Source organism: Rhinopithecus roxellana, chromosome 3 (assembly GCF_007565055.1).
Source record: "Rhinopithecus roxellana isolate Shanxi Qingling chromosome 3, ASM756505v1, whole genome shotgun sequence".
Taxonomy (NCBI): domain Eukaryota; kingdom Metazoa; phylum Chordata; class Mammalia; order Primates; family Cercopithecidae; genus Rhinopithecus; species Rhinopithecus roxellana.
The window spans coordinates 123461133-123470571 of NC_044551.1; the positions used below are offsets into that span (position 1 = coordinate 123461133).

Consider the following 9439-nt stretch of genomic DNA (forward strand, 5'->3'; position numbering starts at 1 on the left):
GCCAGGCACAGTGCTGATTCTGAGTGTCACAGTGGGAAATTGGCCAGCTGTGGTCCCTCTGTCATGGAATTTATAGTTTTATAAAGTCTTTCAAGGCAGAAAATAGGTCTTATTTAATTGTATTCAAATGAACACAATAGATGCTTAACAAATATTTATGAATCTTGATAGAAATTGTGTGGGGTATGTATGTCACATTTTCCAAATTTTGGATGCTGTTGGAGATATACTCAATATATTGAATAAGGGATTATAGATCTAAAAGATTTTTAAATCTCAATTTTTCAATCTGGAATTGCAGTGAATAAGACTGAAGTTTTAGAGATGTGATTTAAGAAACACTCAAGGTAGAAATGGCCCCGAGTAAGGCCTGGCCTGCAGCCAAGGGGAACTGTAGGCTGCCTGGCCTGGTTGGTCAGTGCCAGGGCTGGGCTAAGAAATCATGGTACCAAGAAGCACCAGTATTTAAGAGATGATGGCATCTGAAACCCACAATGTTAAAAAGCAGAACTTTTGAAATAATATTCAGGATCATTTCGTTGATGGACTAGGAAAAGCATTTCTAATTTCATTAATAAGAACAAGAAGGAAGTTAAGAAATCGCAACAGTTAGCAGTTTATATAAATAGAAGAGTTGGACAAGCTGTGAAAAGTCTAGATAAAACTATGTAAGGTGATCTAGCCAGGCACAGTGGCTCACGCCTGTAATCCCAGCACTTTGGGAGACCAAGGTGGGTGGATCACGAGGTAGAAGATCGAGACCATCCTGGCTAACATGGTGAAACCCCATCTCTACTAAAAATACAAAAAAATAGCCGGGCATGCTGGCTGGCACCTGTAGTCAGCCAGGGAGGCTGAGGCAGGAGAATGGCATGAACCCAGGAGGCGGAGCTTGCAGTGAGCCAAGATCGCACCATTGTACTCCAGTCTGGGCTACAGAGCGAGACTCTATCTCAAAAAAAAAAACAAAAACAAAAACAAACAAACAAAAAAAAACCCCAAAAACTATGTAAGGTAATCTTTCATAGAAAGTTAGTTCATTATTCCTTTCTAAACCTCTGTTACAGGAAAAACAAACGAAACAAACAAAAAAACACAGTACCCTAGAAGTGGAACTGTGACATGGCAAATAGAGAAAATGAACTGGTTTGTGCAGAACACCTGTCTGAAAAATTATACCAAAGTAGTCAAATATATTTGCTTAACCCCAATGCTTCCGGTTTTCACAGACATAAAGCCCATCATCACAATACAGTCAGTATTTTTCTCAAGTTTCTCAGGATCATGAAACAAATGGCCCAAGTTTTGCTCAGCAGGAATTTGAAATTGAATGTAGCTTTAAGTTTCTGGAGAAAGAAGTATACGTGAATTTGCATCTTGTTTGGTGAGAATAGAAGATCTTGGTATTGCTGTAGATTGCCTTCCTGTGCTCACTGGTAGTTTATAGGGAGAAAAACAATATATCTTACTTGAAGGATGGGTAGTCTCATTGCCTCTAGTAAATTCACTATGTAAAAGCAAATTTGAAAAATACCTAACATTTGGTTTAAACTGGCTTCAAGCAGTCATTAAAAGGTGGTGCTCAGAACTATTGTCCAAAACAGAAATTATAAATAATGGAAACATTCAGGTTTTAAAACAACAGTTAAATGGATTGTGGGAGCAGGAAAACCATCTTACTTTGGTTCCAGGACATACTGGTAATATAGCTAAGGAAGCAGATGCTTATTTATTACCAGTGAGAGATTTAATCTACTAAAGAGCATTTGTTTATTCAAAACATCCCTGGACTATATAATTTACAAGAAAAAAAGATTTCTTCTGAGGGATGTGAACTGTGGAAGAAATTAAAATTATTTTTTTGATTTTAAAAAGCCACATAATAAAACCACTAATGAAACCGTAACAACCTACTTCACATAGAAGTGAAAAAATACTCAAAAGAAACAGCTTTAACTTTAGTGAGATGAAAGTACACTATGGAAAATGTTGACATTGCTTCATTTGGGGTTTATATAGTTATTTGCTAACATTGTTTAAGATCTACTGGATCTTAATACAATCCTGCATAAAAATATAATTTATATTATGTGAAAAACTAAGAGAGGGCATATGGCTAGGAACCGTAAAGAGCAATCATCAGTAACTTTTTGAAGACTGTGTTTTATTGAAAAAACAAATACATGTGGCTGTCATTTTGTATTTAAAAGAATGAAAGTTTAAAACATCATGGCAAAAATCAATCTTAAATATTTTTGTCCATACTAAGATACTGTGTGTGAGAAATGCCTATGATACCAGTATCTGTTTTAAAAAATTAAAACCAACTGTGCTTCTGGCATGATAAAATCATTAAATTAAATCAGGGGTTTATATTTATGTGGAGTGTTGTTGAAACATATTCCATACCATTTTTAAAACTTGAAAATATCTGACCTTTGTGCCAGAATCATCATGTCATGTACATATATGTATTACCCCTGTCTAACCCTATCTAAAGAAAAAGGTTAATATGTATCAGTATAAATGTTTAACTGGAAATGTACATGGAGTTGGCTAGTTTATTTCACTTTTTATTGTATATGGATTTCTAATATATCTCACTTCTATATCATTTAAACATTCCTGATTTGAGTAAATTCACTAAATACTTCTTTTTTAAAAAGCCCATTCAAGGTAGCTGTATAGCTACGGGATGAAGGACACATCCCCTTAATAGAAGTTTCTATGAAAATAACTTAATAATTTTGGTTAAATTTCAACTCTTTGACATAATTTAACTTCTACTATAACAGTGAGTAAAATCTGAGATGGCACAAAAGTGTTCAGGTAAAAGGAAGGAGTAATTAAATTGTTAGAGTATAATCAGAGTTAAGTTTTTCACTCCAGAACTCACATTTTAAGAGAAATTCAAGGAAGTGCTGAAGGAATTAATGTTGGTTCTTCTGGTGAAGAGAACCAGAAGAGGAAAGCTAACTTTAAACACACTACAGATTTTCAAATGGAAGGTGAATCATATAAATATTGCAGGACTCCAAAGGGAATAAAATTATAAAGAATTAGACCCTTGACTCCTAGCATTAGAATCAGGAATACAGGAAGTTTCCAAACTGTCAGGTCACCCTCTCCTGAGGAGGCCTATGTGAGAAAATGAAGGAAAGCCTGAAGACCAACTGGAGAGACCTTACCTCACTAAGAGCTGAGTCCCAGTACCTGTTGTTAAAAATAATCCGGAAGTCATTTGTGGGAGAAAAAGCTATAGATCAGAAACCTGAAAAGCAGGACATTGAAGTGCTAAAATCATAGTGGTTTGTTTACAAACAATTGAGAGATTTAATAGAAATGGGGAATATGTTAAATGTAGAGTAAGTCGCCAGAGAGAGACAAGGCTTGAATGGAGAAAATGCCCAGATTAGGGAAATCTTGTGGTTGCCATTTTCCAAACATGGAATTCTCTTTTTATGAGGTTCTAACTGTTAATGATATGGATAGGAGGCAGGGATACTAGGTAAAAGAAAGTGGGTCCCTGGCAAAGATCCCTCCATTAAGCCTGGAAACCTGTGGCCCTAAATGGGAACAGGCATTTCTGTTTTCACACCCAAATGTTGCCTTTTGGCCCAGCACACCCACCTATCCTGTACCCATATGAACCCCAAACCTCAGGTTCCACAAGCAGAAGAGCAGGAGGAACAGAAGAGCAGCAGAGCGGCAGGGCAGCTTGACAAAGGAGAGAAGAGAAGGAGCATCTGAACGTTAGAGGAGTTCGGCCATGAGAGGGCTGAACTCCAGGGGAAGATCATCTTCCCACTTCATCCCCTTTCCAGCTTCCCATCCATCTTGTTGGGAGCCACCTCCACCCAGCAATAAAACCCCCGCATTTGCCGTCCTTCAGTTTGTCCATGTGATCTGACTCTTCCTGGACATCGGACAAGAACTCGAGGACCAAGAGGGTACTTAAGGTGTCTGTAGACAGCAGAGCTAAAAGAGCACTGTAACAAGCCCACTGGGGCTTTGGGAGTCACAGGCACCCACCCCTAGACACCACCGTGGACCTGGAGCCCCAAAGTGCTCACCTTGGCTCCTGCACCTGCTCGTCTGTGTGCTCTCCCTCCCATAAGTGGTTTGAGTGCGTGGCTGCTGAACAGACAAGCCACACCACTATTGTACATCCTGTGAGGGGGGACAGGGAACTCCCCCATTTCATTAATACCTTTGTGTATCAGGTATGGTTTCTTAAAGCAACATGATTCTTGGAGGGGCTAACACATAATTCAGTTTAATTTAACTATACATGTTTCAATAAGTAAAGTTCTTTAAATGTATGAGACTACCTGTTTCCTATAGCTGGAAGAATTCTGACACAAGGTATATCTCTGAATTCTTCAAAATGTGAGAGTTTTTCATAATGACGGTCTTAGAAAGGTTATTTCTTTCACACACTGCACTTTAAGTTTGGAGTTTGATGAGAACCTCAAAGTATGGAAGGAGTTGTATTTTGTACATTTGGAATTAAGATGTCATTAGTCAATCCATCTATGTATAGGTTGCTTGCAATAACCCTGATATTTGCATTTCTGATTGTATAGATTTTTAAAAAATCTTTGTTTTAATATGATGGTTTAGGTATTAATATATTTTATGTTTTACCTATGATTTTAAATTAGCATTTGGAAAAAATCTAGCAGCCAAGAATTTCTTAAACTACTAATTAAGTAAAGTGACATCGTTTATATCTTTTTTGTTTTGTTTTGTTTTGTTTTTTTGAGATGGAATCTCACTGTATTGTCCAGGCTGGAGTCCAGTAGCACATTCTTGGCTCACTGCAACCTCCACCTCACAGGTTCAAGTGATTCTTCTGCCTCAGCCTCCTGAGTAGCTGGCATTACAGGCGTGCACCCCCACACTCAGCTAATTTTTGTATTTTCAGTAGAGTCAGGGTTTCAGCATGTTGGTCAGGCTGATCTTGAACTCCTGACCTTGTGATTCGCCCGCCTTGGCCTCCCAAAGTGCTGGGATTATAGGCATGAGCCACCATGCCAGGCCTCGTTTATGTCTTTTAAAACTTTGAGATAATCCTTGTTAACACCAATATTAAAGAAAAATACTGACGATTAATATCCTAAATGAATTTGAAGACATAAGCTGGTCCCTAATCACTACCTAAATGTAAGGCCAGCATAGGAGCCTTAAAAATCCCTTTACGTAAAAACTAATCTTAAACCACTCATAACGAAAGTGTAAGTCTCAAGACTACTAAATTTCAGCAGTTTCCTTCAATACCTTTTCTCTAAACTAGCTTGTGTTTTTTGCTTTCTGCTGCTATTTTTTGTTTTGGTTAGACTTTTTTCTCTCTTCCTCCTGAGAGAAGGATAGAATGGTGGGAGAGCTGGAAATTCTCTGGGTCACAGGATAAATCCCGCTTGGCTACATGTGACTGCCTCATTTAGCTGCTAGGACTACTGTAAAGCAATGCTCAGCACTCACTCTTATAGTCTTTTATGTAATATAATATATATTTTTAAAATTGATTGTAATTTTTTTAGCACTTTGGGGGCTGCTGGTGGTCTCTTTTTCAGGCTAAATAGACCAACTGCTGCTGCTAAAAGAGTTTATTCGACCACCCACACTTGGAAGCACAACCTCCTTCTCCCTGTGTTTCCCTGAAGTAGCAGTCAGCAAGGCCTGTGCAGTAATGACGGTGAGCAGCCTTCAGACTCAGAAAAATGTCACAGCTTGCTCCCTAGAGCCTCCAATGCCCCCATTCAATCAGTGCTCAACTGCATGACGCACCCTGGAACTTAAAATGAAAGCCCTGGATTCATGGCCAAAAATACAAACTCCCTACCAGCTTTTCCTGTGGGAGTTATTCAAGTTCTTAGTTAGTTCACCAATGGTTACCTATACTCTCCTTCTGTCCCAGATAGCAGGAAAAAAAGGCACAACTGTAACATTTGCTGCACAAAGGCCTCAGCTGGGATGCAGAAAGACTTAAAAAGAGCAGGCATATGCGTTTTAAAACAACATTTTGACAGATAAAGTCAAGTGATAAAATATAGTGAACTTATAATTACCCCTGCTATTGGAGGGAAGCAAAGAAGGGGATAGGCCAAAACAGGCATATGCCAACTCATGAAATTTCATTTTATTTTCCTCTGAAACTACAGAATTTGAGTGTTGTGTGTGTGTGTTTCCAATTATGGTAAGGGGTGATAATTTTCAGGCCCAGATAACTACAGAAGAATGGGAAAACCAACAATAAATTAAAATTTTGCTATAAATATTTCCATCCCACTCTGCAGCAAGAGGCACATGCACTTGCCCCAGGAGTATTACATACAAAATATTGGGTGGCCTATGAGCATCTACTTGAGAGATGCCTGATAGAAAATGGACCAGGAGGTTTTGGCCGCAGGAAGATAGTGTAATAACTACTTGTAGAAATTTACATCAATAATCATAAAAATTTGATGACTACACAACCTTATTATCCCTGGCACCCCAGGAACTTCTTATATTCTGAGTTTGTTTTCCCAACAGTCTCATTTTCTAAACTATCAAACTTTGTTGTTATTTTGATAGAAGTAAGAGTTCAGAAAGAATTAAACCATTTCTATTACTTAATACCATATTTTGAAATGATTTTCTCCATAGCATGAAAGAGCAAATTTAATACATGTGACATGTAAGCAGAGAGATATCTTTTAGCATACATACCAAATCTTGGCTCACGATTATTTTAGTTGATAATTTAAATTTATCTTAGAACGTCAAAGACCAATACCTGCTCATTATTCCATAAATTATAAAATTCAATTATGCAAGCACACTGCAGGTCTTATTAATTTAAAATCAGATCACACCCGTTTTTGCATACGAAACTTTGGACAGTAATTTGAGTTCATAATAACTGACTTTATTTTACCTTCATAAATGCATACATTACTATTTCTTTGTGAAATATGGCTTATTTCTTGATTAGGGAGACTAACAGAAGTTCAGTGAATCTCAAGATCCTAGTGATAGGTGTGTCCATCATTGCTGAGGAAACTGGCATACTGAAAAGCTAAAAATGTCCCCAAGCTAAAGAATCTTTATTCAACTCGCTGAGCAGAGATGGACATGTGAATGAATCACTTTTCTCAAAATTTTATTCAAAAACTTAAACATTTTTGAAAGCAAATAATATGATGAATCATATTGATCTACATAAAAATATAGCATTTTGGCCTGGCATGGTGGCTTGCACCTATAATCCCAGCAGTTTGGGAGGCCCAGGCAGGCGGATCACAAGGTCAGGAGATCAAGTCAATCCTGGCTAACATGGTGAAACTCTCTTTGTACTAAAAATACAAAAAATTCGCTGGACGTGGTGGCATGCTCCTGTAGTCTAAGATACTTAGGAGGCTGAGGCAGGATAATCTCTGGAACCCGGGAGGCAGAGGTTGCAGTGAGCTGAGATCATGCCACGGCACTCCAGCCTGGGTGACAGAGAGAAACTCCATCTCACAAAAAAAAAAAAAAAAAAAAATATATATATATATATATATATATATATATATTTTTAGCATTTTATTAGGTAGAAAATAGAATTGGTTTCTTTTGATTCTATTAACCTTATGTAGGTGGGAGTGAAAAATTGTCTCTCACTAGAAAAATGAGAGTCAGTTATAAAACTGACTAAATGGTATAGGGAGAAATTAAAGAAGCAGAAGGTGGCAATAGATTTTTAATGAGGCTTTGTAATATGAGATTTGATGTAATTATTTTTTCCTCTTATTCATGCCATAAAAGATTGTGTATTCAAAAACAAAAAAGGGGCAGCAGCATGAGAAGAATTGTTTTGTGCAGAATAATTGTGTGATTTTTTAACAAAATTTTGCAAAACATTGCTAACTTTCTCCCCCAGCGTTTTGAGAAGAGAGTGATATATTTGTGATGCAGGACTATGAAAGATGATAAAAGTAATAAAATGCCACCTGCATTGTATGAATGCTTTCTGTGAGAATCTAAGTTTGCACATATCATCATCATCATCATCATCATCATCATCATCATAAATCTATTTATCAAATACTTACCACAAGACAGATGTTGCTTTTTTAACCAGAATCTTATCTTACTGATTTAGTTTTCTTTACAGGGCAAGTATATCAATTTAGATCTTATATGAATTCGTAGATCCTTAGATTTTACATACTGTATGTTAACAATGTCTAGAAGACCAACTTGTGGTGAAAAAAAAGTCAGACTATAGTATTCATTCATATATACAATACGAAGCAACGTATATTTTCTGTGTATTTTTCATATAAATGTAAATAATTAGTTCCATGTTATGCAAACTTTGGGTAACAGAAGTAGCTTCCTTGTTACTTAATACCAAGTTATAGCAGCCACATTGTAAGAACATCATCTCTGCATCAAGCATATGAAAATACATACGCTGGAAAGTGAAATCCTCTGGGCTGAAATCCTTTGTGACTCACTGGTAATAACCATTCTAAGATATCAGCTGAAAAGTTTAGGAAAACAAACAAACAAACCCCAACCTGAATTACAATGCAGAAAGTGCAGAACAGAAACGTTCTTGGGGTGGTTTTTGTTTTGGGCTTCCGTGGTAGGCAGAATGATAGCTCTGCAAAGATGTTCATGTTCTTATCCTTAAAATCTATAAGTATGTTACCTTACAATGCTAAAGAGGCTTTCAGATATGGTTAAGTTAAAGATTTTGAGATGGGGGAGAGTAGCCTGAATTACCTAGGTGGGTCCTATGTAATCACAAGGGTCCTTGTAAGAGAAAGTTCAGAGTTAGAGAAGGAGGTATGAGGATGGAAGCAGCAGTCAGAGTGCAGGAAGGAATGGAAATGCAGGCAACATCTAAAAGCTGGAAAAGGCAAAGAAACAGGCTTTTCTCTTAAAGCTTCCAGAAAAAATATTGCCCTACCATCCCGCTTTCAGACTTTCAATATGCAGAACTGTAAGATAATATACTCAAGTTGTTTTAGGCTACTAAGTTTGTGGTAATTTGTTATAGTAGGAATGGGAAACTAATATGGGCTTCACACTCAAGAAGATTCTCATTTAGACTATAATCTCCAAATTAATTATACACAGTTAGAAATACAACGATATGACTGAAAAACGAAAGCACTGTTCATTCAAATTTACGTCCCATTACTAGACTCCCAGCATGACGACTTTTTAAATAAATCCTTTGTCTTGTGAATAAATAAATGTGTTGTAAATGTTTAAAGCATAATTTTGCTAAATGTATACCACAATTTTATAACTTCATTTTGGCATACCTTTACTTTAAAAAAACAGGCTTAAAATACTTTCATTTTATGTTCAGGGGTGCAAGTGCAGGTTTGTTACATAGATAAACTTGTGTCATTGTATAGATTATTTCATCACATAGATATTAAGCCTGGTACCCATT

At 36.9% G+C, this 9439-nt stretch overlaps 1 pseudogene across 1 annotated transcript; it reads left to right on the forward strand.

Moving 5' to 3' along the window:
* The first annotated feature begins 475 nt into the window (after positions 1 to 475).
* LOC104658895 lies at positions 476 to 2084 on the forward strand (annotated as a pseudogene). Its single transcript, XR_004056471.1, has 2 exons — positions 476 to 654; positions 997 to 2084. The product of XR_004056471.1 is annotated as a KATNB1-like protein 1 (transcript).
* Positions 2085 to 9439: the final 7355 nt, after the last annotated feature.